The sequence below is a fragment of the Schistocerca nitens genome, chromosome 8, assembly GCF_023898315.1.
Source record: "Schistocerca nitens isolate TAMUIC-IGC-003100 chromosome 8, iqSchNite1.1, whole genome shotgun sequence".
In the NCBI taxonomy this organism is placed as follows: domain Eukaryota; kingdom Metazoa; phylum Arthropoda; class Insecta; order Orthoptera; family Acrididae; genus Schistocerca; species Schistocerca nitens.
This window is the reverse complement of record NC_064621.1, coordinates 393,467,217-393,482,687: the sequence shown is the minus strand read 5'-3', so window position 1 is coordinate 393,482,687 and position 15,471 is coordinate 393,467,217.

Genomic DNA, 15,471 nt, shown 5'->3' with positions numbered 1-15,471 from the left:
CGGCCGCCTACGTAAGATCTTTTAACGTAAACTCCTCTCCAGTCTTGTAGACATGATGCGACTGATTGACGCCCGTTGGGATAACGTTCTTCATATAGCCCGAAAGCCTTTGTTGGATTCCTTTGGGCTCCCTGTACACGAGAAGCATGGCGGTGCACTTTGAAGTTGTACACCCTACCGCGGTTGTGTATTTCCGTTTCAAGATAGCCATTCAAATGACTGAAAACTACATAGAGTATGAAACTACGGTATACAAGACAGCACTGTGCACTATCATTGTCTACGTAAGACCGTGGAGTTCTTTGTGTGACACGTAACAAATGAAGAAGTACTACTGGTAAACACTCCGTCCTGCCAGTAGAGAAAGCAAGCCCTTTGCTGCTCGTCTGTGTTAGTTTGTTTGCCCATGGTCCCCTTTCAGTGGCTCTAGCGCGTCAAGAGTCTCAGAGAGTTTGCAGTTTCCAATGTCTCCTTTACTCCTTGGTTAGACTGTGTAGTCCAAACTACCTACATCTTTCTCCACACACTAGAGACGCTAGCAAGCAAATGAAACGCTTTCGAACTAAACTTTGTTACCAAAATACATTCATATGGTACCCATCTAGCAACCAACAGAGCGTGTAACATACTTTTAGACACATCCTATACTGTTCTCAAGATAGCAGAGTTACTTCACTTATTTCGTTGGCCCCGATTTGGGTAAGTGTAGCGCATAGTCTCGTCTCAGCTATTCCTCAATACTATCGTCTTCCTTCTGTTTACTCTAACATTTTTCGCATTGCAAACTAAATATTTTATGTTATTCTCAATGTTTTCCCGCCATATTATAGGATTTAGGGCTTCGGATTTCAGTGGTAAAATTAATTCGTCTAATTATCGCTATACGTAATATTGGGCGTAAAACTTTGAAGTGGTAAGATATCGACGCCATCCGGCTGTAGTCACGAAATATCAAGGAATGAATAGATGTTACACAGAGTGATGTAATTGACTCTTTCCTGAAGTACAGTGACGGTCTCGCAGAAACTGCTGTACTGAACAACAAACGCTCTCGAACTGTGTAAAATAGCTTTCAAAGGCGTGGCGATGCAGTGAATCAACTCAAAACTGACGTAGAAGTCCTAAAATCAACAAAATTAGGCGTTAGAACTCATTTCCGTAAATTTCGTCGTATATAACACGACGTCTTTTGCGGCAGGTTACTTTCTATGTATTTTCCATAACAACGAAGTACATACTACCTGCAATGAAAAAACGTTCCTCGCGGCAGCGAGGTTGAGTTACAAAATGTTGTGTAAAACGAAAGCAGTTCATATCCCAGAATTCATGGAAAGGAATTACCTATTTTTAGACATGCATACGACCTTAATATTTATGTCATATCGTAACCGAAATAGAGTCATACCCTATATATAGTCAGGTTTAATGAAGTGTGCCATAATCATACTGAAATATACGATGACTCAGTTGTAAACAGTCTTTGATCGTAATTTTTCCTTTATTTATGACCGTTTTCGAGCTATGAGATCACCATAATATGCGACTGATGATCAACCATAAAATAAAGAAAAAAATTTGCGTTGGAAGACCCATTTCAATTCCACAAAACAATGCTAAGTTTTGCATTTCAGATGACATTCAGCTACAAATACAGAGGTAATTTTGTCCAATACGTTAAACGTGAGCTAATCTGAATTTAAATATACTTTAATCTGGAAAATAATAGCTACAAATCTCTTAATGCACAATGTGAACGTCACGATATTGCGTACCTTGACATTTTAAAGACTTTTTCTAGCAGTACACCTTGTGCTGATATCCATACACAGTTGTATTCCTATCACAAGCACTCATACTCATTCTGTGAGCTTCTTGCTGATAATGAAGACATATGTTCAACGACATGAACGCTATCCAGTGGCTCCTAGTGGATCGAAAGCTCACAGACTGCCTGCGCCAGTACGTCTTCTAGAAGCCCACCCGGCTAGTCTCGCAGTCTACCGCGCTGCTTCTCGAGCGTAAAGGCGTGGCGGCCCCGGCACGAATCCGCCCGGCGGATTTGTGTCGAGGCCCGGTGTGCCGGCCAGCCTGTGGATGGTTTTGAAGACGGTTTTCCATCCGCCTCGGCAAATGCGAGCTGGTTCCTATGTCGGCGATTGCTGCGCAAACACTGCCTCCACGTACGCGTACACCATAATTAATCTACCACGCGAAAATTTGGGGTTACACTCGTCTGATATGAGACGTTCCCTGGGGGTTCCACTGGGAGCGGAACCGCACAATAACCCCGGCTTCGGTGTGGAGCGGCGGTGGGGTGGATGGACTGCTGCGGCCTGTAGTGGAGTTGTGGAACACTGAGGGCTACGGCGGGGCGAAGCCTCTCCGTCGTTTCTAGGTTCCTGTTTCAATACACAGCACACTACACACCTTCTGGGGCTGCTGCCTGCTGATGGACTTTCCGCGCAATAAGACAATTGCTGACATCACCTTCGATAGCTACGTCGTACTTACGCTTACTTTGCTCACAGTTATTATCTTTTGTATTTTCAGGCGTGTATTACACTACTGCTGCTACAATTAACACACCAGTTTGTGATTGTATATAATTAATTCAAACGCTTACGTTCAGAAGTTAACAAATGCATTTTACTGAACTGATTGTTGTGTGCGAGTTGGAAAATATATGCATGTCACTTTTTAGCGTGATATCGGTTCATCAAGTAATTAATAGTGAAGAGCTGCCTTGAACACTTTTTCGCATTTTCGCTTCTAGCAAGCCCTGCAATGAAAGTTTAAAATATGTTCTTACAAGATTTTTAAACGATGGCATTTACTTTCTGTATACAGCAATGTTTTTCTGAAACTGTAAAAATTACTATGGAAAGTTAAGGGCTTTCGAAATGCGAAAAAGTGTTGCAAGGTACATAATGATCATGGACTAGCAACAACTGAGTCATCTACGTGTTACGTTACGGTTGCACTACGCACCAGTAATCAGTAAGTGAAATCAAATTAAGCAAAAGAATAATCAAAAACTAGTTACAAGCTAAATAGGTTTTCAAACTGAATCTACTGGGAACCAACACAAATTTTCATTCTAAAAACAGGTAAAATTGTTAAGACATTAAGGAAACTTAGAATTCGTGAACAACACATTTTCTTTGTAAAATACCTTTTGTGTCAAGCTACAACATAGTGCACGACTGATGAAGTATGGATTAACTGGCTATATGTTATATAACTACTTTTAAAGTACATAGAATTTTCTTGCTATGAAAGTCTGTTACCGAAGAGTTAACAGTGTGTACCAATATTTTATGATATAATTTCAGACAGTATAATAAAAGTATTATACACCACACAACTGGGTAGAATTCGAAATATTTACAAAAGGTGCACAAAACGCAAGCTTATGTTCAAAAATGGTTTAAATGGCTCTGAGCACTATGGGACTTAACAGCTGACGTCATCAGTCCCCTAGAACTTAGAACTAGTTAAACCTAACTAACCTAAGGACATCACACACATCAATGCCCGAAGCAGGATTCGAACCTGTGACCGTAGCGGTCAGACTGAAGTGCCTAGAACCACTCGGCCACACCGGCCGGCCAAGCTTAGGTCTAACCACAACAAAAACTGTAGTAAATGGTGGGAACTGCTTATGGGGTTTCAAGCGCGCTTTCCTTCATGTGATTCTAAAATCAGTCAATATACAGAAGGACCCACGAAAAAACGTTACGTGTTCCTAAGTACACTGTTCCCGAAGTAAACACTGTCCTCTATGTGATCACAAGATGTAACCGTAAAACATTCCTCATACGACCTGTTGTTGTTGTTGTGGTCTTCAGTCCAGAGACTGGTATGATGCAACTCTCCATGCTACTCTATCCTGTGCAAGCTTCTTCATCTCCCAGTACCTACTGCAACCTACATCCTTCTGAATCTGCTTAGTGTATTCATCTCTTGGTCTCCCTCTACGATTTTTACCTTCCACGCTGCCCTCCAGTACTAAATTGGTGACCCCTTGATGCCTCAGAACATGTCCTACCAACCGATCCCTTCTTCTAGTCAAGGTGTGCCACAAATTTCTCTTCTCCCCAAATCTATTCAATACCTCCTCATTAGTTATGTGATCTACCCATCTAATCTTCAACATTCTTCTGTAGCACCACATTTCGAAAGCTTCTATTCTCTTCTGTCCAAACTATTTATCGTCCACGTTTCACTTCCATACATGGCCACACTCCATACAAATACTTTCAGAAACGACTTCCTGACACTTAAATCTATACTCGATGTTAACAAATTTCTCTTCTTCAGAAACGCTTTCCTTGCAATAGACAGTCTACATGTTATATCCCTTCTACTTCGACCACCATCAATTATTTTGCTCCCCGAATAGCAAAACTCAGTTACTACTTTAAGCGTCTCATTTCCTAATGTAATACCCTCAGCATCACCCGATTTAATTCGACTACATTCCATTAGCCTCGTTTTGCTTTTGTTGATGTTCATCTTATATCCTCTTTCAAGACACTGTCCATTCCATTCAGCTGCTCTTCGGGGTCCTTTGCTGTCCCTGACAGATTTGCAATGTCATCGGCGAACCTCAAAGTTTTAATTCTTCTCCATGGATTTTAATTCCCACTCCGAATTTTTCTCTTGTTCCCTTTACTGCTTGCTTAATATACAGATTGAATAATATCGGGAATGGGCTACAACCCTGTCTCACTCCCTTCCCAACCACTGCTTCCCTTTCATGTCCGTCGACTCTCATAACTGCCATCTGGTTTCTGTACAAATTGTAAATAGCCTTTCGCTCCCTGTATTTTAACCGTGCCAACTTCAGAATTTGAAAGAGAGTATATCAGTCAACATTGTCAAAAGCTTTCTCTAAGTCTACAAATGCTAGAAACGTAGGTTAGCCCGTCCTTAATCTATTTCCTAAGACGAACTATACATAGAAAAAACGAAATGTATTATAGTACATGTGTCCAGTCATAGAGAATATGGATTAATTGTGCAATACGTACAGCCAAATAATATCCATCATGTGACCCATACTTCAACAACGTAATTAATTACGGGCCATGCTTTCAGTCATGCTCATTTGCATCTAGAGCAACCTTGATCTAGGTATAACTGTCCACGACTGTACGTATGGGCGGTAAAATTGTACTTTTAGTAAGTATAGGTTACTTGACGTGTGTTTTATGAATACATGATGGTTGTTTTTAGTTTATGATACTTGTGATCTCTTCAATTGCTTATAAATAGCTGAGTGTCGTCTGCAGCTTGCTTGAAAGTAATAAGTTGTGCACAGCCGTTGTACCTTGTTATGATTTTTTACAAAGTTAGTAAAATGACAGAAACATCTCGGAACAACATTGGATCTTGATATGAAGCGATCGACCATATTATTTCCCTAATGTAGAGGGAGCAGATACACTGATCAACCATGACATCATGACCACTTGACTAATAGCCTTTACGTCCACTTTTGGCAAGGATGACAGAGGCGACACGTCGTACATGGAAGCAGTGATTCATTGGTAGGTGGCTGGTGGCACGTGGCACCCTATCTGCACTCTCATGTCATCTAATTCCTTTAAATTTCGGGAAAGAGGCGGTGAGCTCTGACGCCATATTTAATCACGTCTCAGACGTGTTCGATCGGGTTCGTATCTGGCGAATTGGGGGACCACTACATTAATTGGAGCTCGCCACTGTGTTCCTCGAACCACTCCATCACCCTCCTGGCCCTGGGACATAGCGCATTACCTCGTTGAGAAATACCACTGCCGTCGGGAAACATGATCTACACAAAGGGTGTAGGTGATCAGCAACCAGTGTACCAACCTCCTTGGCCGTCATGGCCCAGAGCACAGTGGAGCCGCCGCCAGCTTATCTCCGTCCTGCACTCCAGGTATCAAGGAGCTATTCCCCTGGAAGACGACGGATTCGCATCATTGCATCGGTATGATGAAGAAGGCAGCGGGGTTCATCAGACTTTGCAACGCCCTGCCACTGCGCCATCGTTCAATGCAATGCCATTCCAGTTGTAGTTGCCGATGTTGTGGTGTTAACATTGACGCGTGTATGTGTCGTCGGCTGCAGAAGTCTATCGTTAGGCGTGTTCGGTGCAGTGTGTGTTCAGACACACTTATGCTCAGCCCAGCATTACAGTTCCAGAATTAGTTCCGCCACCGTTCGCCGCCTGTCCTGTTTAGCAAGTCTGCCCACTGCCAAGTTTGACAGCTGCAATGAGGGGTGACTGCCCAACCCCACGACGTGTGGACGTAGTTTCACCTTGGTTACGTCACGTGTTGAAGACACTTAACACAGCACTTCTCAGACACACTACCAGTCTTGTGGTTTCCGAGATGCCCTTACCGAGCACAATCTACGCTCGGTTAAACTCAGATAGATCGCGCGCCTTCCTCATTCTACACACGGACAGCATGCTCACTTGTACTACATGCACCGTGCGTGTGTCAGACAAGCAGTTATTCCCCGCCAGGTCACGCTACTATCGACTGGACGGGTTTATATAGATTGCAGGTAGGTAGTCATAACGTTCTGGATGCTCAGTGTATCTGGATTCATTTTGCTCATGGAAAACAGCGGTTTGTCAAGGACACTTACTGTGTAGATGATTATCAGTTTGTACGAACTTGCAACAGGGAGCATATAGAAACAGTTGCTACGCGAATTGTTCCACAGTACTTGGTAATGGAAATGCTGATAAGGCACCACTGGCAAATACACAAAAAAGGACGTTGTATGCTTTGTATCGTTTCGGCAGTGACGTTTAAGATGAAGTTCGGGCAACACGCGAGCACATAACCTTTCCTTTAGCACCATAAAACGTAACGCAGTGAGAAGTACCTTCCACCAAGCACTTTATATTGGTTCGAGTCCTAAATGCAGATTGAGAATCTACTCTCGTATTACACTTGCGAAGCGGACGATGCCTGTCACAGCTTATTACAAGGCTTCGATGTGAGAACTCTATCTGCTGTGAGGATCCTGTTGTTACCATTTGGCCTCGAGCTGAAAGACAGCTAACTAATTGGGGGCCATTGTCATGTTGTGACAGCGGATAACAACTCAAGCAGGCTGAAGACATAAAATGGGCTGTAGGCGATCGTCAATTACCTGCATGACAAGGGCCACAGGTGGTGATAGGAGAAGACGACCGAGGGGCAATAGCTTCACCAGTCTTGCACATTATCAGCAAAAGAAAGGGTGGAAAGAGGGAAAATGTGTACGACATTCCTCTTGTATCTGTTAGCTACTAATCAGTTTCCGGCTTATGAAACTTGTGACAGATAGCACTCACTAGCGTCAACCTAGACTCTGGTGTTCAAATCAGACCTGTAAGTATGAAAATATTGCAAAATGCAATGGTACGTAAATAGCATTGGTCCACAAAAAAGTACGAACTTTGCATGTTGTACATTAATTTTATCCATTATTTTTTGTGTTTCTTAAGTTGCTTCACTATTTATGGAGAAGTACTCCGTCTTTGCAAGCAAATGAAAAGCATTTTGTTTCTTGCCTGACGGGTTTCGCTACTTTTATTTGTGAAGCATACATGTCTATTTTATGTACACTCCTGGAAATGGAAATAAGAACACCGTGAATTCATTGTCCCAGGAAGGGGAAACTTTATTGACACATTCCTGGGGTCAGATACATCACATGATCACACTGACAGAACCACAGGCACATAGACACAGGCAACAGAGCATGCACAATGTCGGCACTAGTACAGTGTATATCCACCTTTCGCAGCAATGCAGGCTGCTATTCTCCCATGGAGACGATCGTAGAGATGCTGTGGAACGGCTTGCCATGCCATTTCCACCTGGCGCCTCAGTTGGACCAGCGTTCGTGCTGGACGTGCAGACCGCGTGAGACGACGCTTCATCCAGTCCCAAACAATCTCAATGGGGGACAGATCCGGAGATCTTGCTGGCCAGGGTAGTTGACTTACACCTTCCAGAGCACGTTGGGTGGCACGGGATACATGCGGACGTGCATTGTCCTGTTGGAACAGCAAGTTCCCTTGCCGGTCTAGGAATGGTAGAACGATGGGTTCGATGACGGTTTGGATGTACCGTGCACTATTCAGTGTCCCCTCGACGATCACCAGTGGTGTACGGCCAGTGTAGGAGATCGCTCCCCACACCATGATGCCGGGTGTTGGCCCTGTGTGCCTCGGTCGTATGCAGTCCTGATTGTGGCGCTCACCTGCACGGCGCCAAACACGCATACGACCATCATTGGCACCAAGGCAGAAGCGACTCTCATCGCTGAAGACGACACGTCTCCATTCGTCCCTCCATTCACGCCTGTCGCGACACCACTGGAGGCGGGCTGCACGATGTTGGGGCGTGAGCGGAAGACGGCCTAACGGTGTGCGGGACCGTAGCCCAGCTTCATGGAGACGGTTGCGAATGGTCCTCGCCGATACCCCAGGAGCAACAGTGTCCCTAATTTGCTGGGAAGTGGCGGTGCGGTCCCCTACGGCACTGCGTAGGATCCTACGGTCTTGGCGTGCATCCGTGCGTCGCTGCGGTCCGGTCCCAGGTCGACGGGCACGTGCACCTTCCGCCGACCACTGGCGACAACATCGATGTACTGTGGAGACCTCACGCCCCACGTGTTGAGCAATTCGGCGGTACGTCCACCCGGCCTCCCGCATGCCCACTATACGCCCTCGCTCAAAGTCCGTCAACTGCACATACGGTTCACGTCCACGCTGTCGCGGCATGCTACCAGTGTTAAAGACTGCGATGGAGCTCCGTATGCCACGGCAAACTGGCTGACACTGACGGCGGCGGTGCACAAATGCTGCGCAGCTAGCGCCATTCGACGGCCAACACCGCGGTTCCTGGTGTGTCCGCTGTGCCGTGCGTGTGATCATTGCTTGTACAGCCCTCTCGCAGTGTCCGGAGCAAGTATGGTGGGTCTGACACACCGGTGTCCATTTCCAGGAGTGTATATGGTAATTACGACGTATATTACTTACAAATATGCTCATAGATTGCATACTTTCATGCTATTCTCCTTTTTTGCGAGGAATAACTTTTGCAACAAATTTTTCGTGAGATTAAAATGGTTCAAATGGCTCTGCGCACTATCGGACTTAATATCTGAGGTCAGCAGTCCCCTAGAAATTCGAACTACTTAAACCTAACTAACCCAGGGACATCACAAACATCCATGCCCGAGGCAGGATTCGAACCTGCGATCGTAGCGGTCGCGCGGTTCCAGACTGAAGCGCCAAGAACCGCTCGGCCACTCTGGCCGGCCGACTTCCATGGCCAGGTCTATCTTTTCAACCACGACACCATGCAGCGCGGTACAGATGGGCCCAACAACATGCGGAATGGACCGCTCAGGATTAGCATGAAGTTCTCTTAACGGATGAGTGTCGCATATGCCTTCAACCAGACAATTGTCGGAGATCTGTTTGGAGACAACCCGGTCAGGCTGAACGCCTTACACAAACTGTGCAGCGAGTGCTGCAATGTGGAGATTCACTGCCGTTTTCTGGTGACATTATGTAGGGCCGACATATGCTGCTGGTGTTCATGGAAGGTGCCGTAAGGGCTGTACGATACGTAAATACCATCCTCCGACCGATAGTGCAACCATATCGGCAGCATATTGGCGAGGCGTTCGTCCTCATGGACTACAATTAGCGCCCCCGTGGTGCAATAACTTCCTCCAGGGTAACGACATCGCTCGACTACAGTGGCAAGCATGTTCTCCAGACATGAACCCTATCGAACATGCCTGGGATACGTTAAAAAGGGCTGTTTATGGACGACGTGAACCACCAACTACTCTGAGGGATCTACGCCAAATCGCCGTTGAGGAATTGGACAATCTGGAACAACAGTGTGTTGATGAACTTGTGGATACTATGCCACGACGAATACAGGCATGCATCAATGCAAAAGGACGTGCTACTGGCTATTAGAGTTACCGGTGTGTACAGGTCTTGCCTGTACGGTGGTACAACATGTAATGTGTGGTTTTCATAATCAATAAAAAGGGCGGAAATGATGTTTATGTTGATCTCTATTTCAATTTTCTCTACATGTTCCGGAACTCTCGGAACCGAGATGATGCAGAACTTTTTTGATGTGTGTGCATTACACTTTTCACTGTGTTTTGATCATCTGTGCTTATAGTGAGGAGTGTTTCCAACTGTCGCTGTATGTTTTTTCATTTGTTTATTTGTTTGTGTTGTTAACTTTTTTCTCGTACTTGTGCCCTGAGGCGCGTTTTACGTTTTTACAAGGCATCTTCAGTGGGTGTCCTGAACTATTACACGATCATTTTGTAATCATATGTACGGCATTGATTTAAAACAGTTCATGAAATCCTTTAGTATGAGAAGGCGAGTGTTTGTGTGCGTGTGTGTACTTGTGCGTATGTGTGTGTGTGTGTGTGTGTGTGTGTGTGTGTGTGTGTGTGTGTGTGTGTGTGTGTGCGTGTGTGTGTGCGCGCGTGCGCACTTCCATGTTCGTGTGCGTGCACCTTCTTTCTTCTTTTTTCTTTATTGTACTTCGATTTCCCCCCCCCCCCCGCCACCAACCAGATGGGTGGTGGGCTCGCAGCAGGGAGACATAACAATAAAAAGAGAACATAAAAGGGGCGACTGTTAGAAAAGTGTACATGACGAAAAAGTTGTGAAGAAAACCTAAAAATACAAAGAGGTCAGTGATCTGATTATAAACACATAGGAAATAGACAGGCACAATTAAAAAACACGGCAACAGTCGGGTTTCTGTTCGCAGCACTGTAAATATGGGACGCACAACACTGAACACTCACAGAAAACACAGCACTATAGAGTACGAAGGCTTATGGGAATGGGGGGGGGGGGGGGGATGGGAGCGGTGGACCCGGACAGATGAGGGGGGAAAAGGGGGGAAGCTGATGAACGGAGAGGGGACAGAAAAAGGGGGGAGCAGCGCAGGCACGAGAAAGTAGTGTAGAAGACAGCGGAGGGGAAAGAAAAAGGTCTTAGGGGGAGAGGGTGGATTCAAGGAATGGGTAGGTGGAGAAAAAGCAGGTTGGGAGGGGTGGGGGGGGGAGGAAGCACGTTCTTTCTTTTTCTTGCCAGTTTTATACTTAGGTCAGGAATGGGACTTGTGATCATCTACTGGAATTTGTATGTTTAATATTTTGAAATCACGTATCAGTATCACCCTATCAGCGTTACGAGGTTCGTTGTGGAATTACCAACTTCCGTCAGGCGCCGATAGCAGCCGCGCAGTAGCTGGCGGAGCGAGTGGTGTGGACACAGTGGACCACGCCTCTAGAGGCTCTGTACCATAAACGCCATCCGCCGCCACGATGTAGGACCAACGACGGCAGTCACTCAGCCTACTCGCTCTCAGAGCCACTGCGCTAAGTGATGCTACACACTGCCGCCCAGTCTGGGCTCTGATACAATCGTTAATGCTTTAGTTCAGAGAGGTCATACTTGTTTCACTGAGATAGCTGGACTCCGTTTCTAGCTTCAGTATGTGTAGTGAGTCTACGTTCCCTTTGGATTTTTTTTTTTTTTTTTTTTTTTGTCTTCAGTTTTCTGACTGGTTTGATTTGGCTCGCCACAAATTGCTCTTTAGGGCCAACCTCTTCATCTCAATGTAGCACTTGCAAACTATGTCCCAATTATTTGCGGGACGTATTGCAATCTCTGCCTTCCTTTACAGTTTTTGCCCTCTACAGTCCCTCTAGTAGCATGGAAGTCATTCCCTGATGTATTAGCAGATGCCCCGTCATCCTGCTTCTTCTCCTTGTGAGCGTTTTCCATGTATTTCTTTCCTCTACGATTCTTCGCGGAACCTCCTCACACCGTACCTTGTTCACCTAATTTTCAACATTCGTCTGTAGCACCATATCTCAGATGCTACGATTGTCATCTGTTCCCGTTCCATGTTTTACTGTCTTACAATGCTATCCTCCAAACGTACATTCTCAGAAATGTCTTCCCCAAGTTAAGACCTATCTTCGATACTAGTAGACTTCTCTTGGCGAGAAATGCACTATTCGCCGGTGCTAGTCTGCTTTTAATGTCTTCCTTGCTCCGTCTGTCATTGGTTATTTTGCGCCTAGGTGGCAGATTTCCTTAACTTCATCTACTTTGTGACCATCAATCCTGATTTTAATATTCTCGCTGTTCTCATTTCTGATACCTCTCATTACTCTCGTCTTTCTTCGATTTACTCTCTAATCATATTTTGTACCCATTAGACTGTTCATTCGATTCTTCAGATCACGTAATTCTTCTTCCTTTAACAGCAATGTAATCAGCCCATCGTATCACCGATATTCTTTCACCATGAATTTTGATTCCACTCCTGAACCTTCTTTTTATTTCCATCATTGCTTCTTCGATGTATAGATTGAAATCTACGGGCGAAAGACTGCATCCCTGTGTTACACCCTTTTTAATCCGAGAACTTCGTTCTTGGTCGTCCAATCTCATTATTTCCTCTTGGCTCTTGTACGTATAATATATGACCCGTCGCTCCCTATAGCTCACCCCTACTTTTCTCAGAATTTCGAACGTCTCGCACCCTTTCACACTGTCCAACGCTTTTTCCAGGTCGACTTATCCTATGAACGTGTCTTGATTTTTCGTTAGTCTTGCTTCCGTTATCAATCTGAACGTCAGAATTGGCTCTCTGGTGCCTTTATTTTTCCCAAAGCCAAACAGATGGTCATCGAACATCTCCTCAATTTTCTTTTCCATTCTTCTGTATATAATTCTTGTCAGCAACTTAGATGCATGGGATGTTAAGTTGATTGTGCGATAATTGCACTGGTCAGCTCTTGCAACCTTCGGAATTTTGGGAATGATATTTTTCAGAAGGTCAGATGGTATATCGCCAGGCTTATAAATTCCATAAACAATCGTGAATAGTTGTTTTGTCGCTACTTCCTCCAATTATTGTAGAAAATCTGATGGAACGTTATCTATCCCTTCTGCCTTATTTGATCTTATGTCCTCCACCGCTCTTTTAAATTCTGACTCTAATGCTTTATCCCTATTTTTGTAAATCTTCTTCTTCTTCTATCACATCAGACAAATGTCCCACTCATAAAGGCCTTCAGTGTACTCTTTCCTAGTTTCCACGCTTTCCTCTTCATTTAACAGAGATATTTCCGTTGCACTCTTAATGTTCCCATCCTTGCTTTTAATTTCACCGAAAGTTGTTTTGACTTACCTACATGCTGAGTCAGTCCTTCCGGCAGTCATTTCTTTTTCGATTTCTTCACATTTTTCATGCAGCCATTTCGTCTTAGCTTACCTGCACATCCTGTTTATTTCATTCTTCGGCGACTTGTATTTCGGTATTCCTGAATTTCCCCTGAACGTTTTTGTACTTCCTTTTTTCATCGATCAGCTGAAGTGTTCCATCTGTTATTCTTGGGTTCTTCATAGTTACATTCTTTGTAACTATGTTTTTCTTTCCAGCTTCTGTGACTGCCTTCTTTAGAGACGTCTATTCCTCTTCAACTGTACTGCCTACTGAGCTATTCCTTATTGCTGTATCTACAGCCTTAGGAAACTTCAAGCGTATCTCGTAATACCTTAGTATTTCCGTAGCCCATTTCTTTCCATATTGATTCTTCCTGACTAATTTCTTAAACTTCAGCCTACAAGGGTGCAACCTGCCATTTATGAACACGAAATGCCGGTGGTCAAAGCACACACAAAGAATATATGTAAATATTTAATAAATGAGTCAGAAAAGTGGAAAAGAAAAACAGGATATGCAATCTCATCGTGTAATGGTTTCCAAAATCAACAAAACTTCGGATACAAGCCACTTTGTTTCCGAGGAATACATGCACTTGTACCGAAAGTACCAATCATTACAAAGACTCATTTAATGGGGTGATTTAGTTGACCGTACAGATGTAATTTTATGCAACCCGTAATGTTATATCTTGCCTTTATAAACCACGTGCGAGATTTTCATATTCTCTGAGAACTCTTTTGTAGGAAATTTAACGTAGTTAAATTTCTTACTGAGATACGTTTTGGCTGGTGGTCACAGTTCTATTCACGAAAAAGTAGCCGGTCTATGTGGCCGAGCGGTTCTAGGCACTTCAGTCTGGAACCGCGCGACCGCTACGGTCGCAGGTTCGAATCGAATCCTGCCTCGGGCATGGATGTGTGTGATGTCCTTAGATTAGTTAGGTTAAAGTAGTTCTAAGTTCTAGGGGACTGATGACCTCAGATGTTAAGTCCCATAGTGCTCAGAGCCATTTGAACCTTTTTTTTTTTTTTTTTTGAACGAAAAAGTACCAGAGTGACCTTCAACTGCACCTCCACCTCAACACCCATCCGTCACGTCAGGTTTTCTAGTATGTTGTTCATGGCATTCCACGATATAAAATTTTCGGATTACGCAAACTATTCCCTATTTTCCACCTTTACTGGTATCTATTGATTTGGCTATTACGCCACCAGCATCGTCGACTGTTTCATTAAAGCATTAATTTAAACGTGCCAATTAGTGTAACAGAAGAAAAATGACTTTCGTAAACGTTATGCTAAGACGATTCTATCCGAAGTTAATCCGTGTAGTTTCTTAGTCAGAGGGCCTGACGAATGCAATGATTTAATCGATTATTTTATGATGTTAAAATTCATAAAATTGTCTAAGCTGGTGGTATAATTTAACCCCATTCAATACAATTTTTTTTTTTTTTTTTTTTTTTTTTTTTTGACTATTAGTTTTCATACAGCGAGCGACAGAACATGCGCGTAGATTTTGAAGGCCAGAAATAAGAGTGTGGTTTGCATAAAACGACATCGGTATGGGCACCTGCATCATCCTCTATATGATGTAGGTCTCTAAGGAAAACATAAAATGAGCCAAACTGATGTTGGGAGTAACCGAGCTGACTGCATAATATTTCAGACTGAATAGCAGCAACACAATTCCGGTACCATCTCCATGTCTAATGAACCACTATGGTCTGGGAATTTCGTAAAGCCACACATGTGGACAAAAGCTATTTTTCGTGAACAATACTGAGTTTGGCAACCTATTGCGTCGTGAGATGTAAACACACTCGAATGAGTCGACAGCAAAATTGGGCCTATGAGCACCCGTTTCGAATAACCGCAATAAATGTGTGTTTCTCACCAATCTCGCCTACCCCTCTCACCATCCAATAACAAGTGCCCGTGAACAAATGAGTTCCAAAGCTATCCGCAGTCACTGTCTATTAACTGCCATCGTGTTCGCTGGCTGAAAACATTTGAAAGCGAGAAAAGTAATCACGCTTCCGCCACGATTCAAGCAATCTCTACACATCGATACTAGTTACGTAACATCTTTGCAAGCTTCCAGCATAGACGAATTCGCAATTTTGCTGAAACAAAGTTTTTGAAAAATGGAAGGTGGCTACCTGACAGGTAAT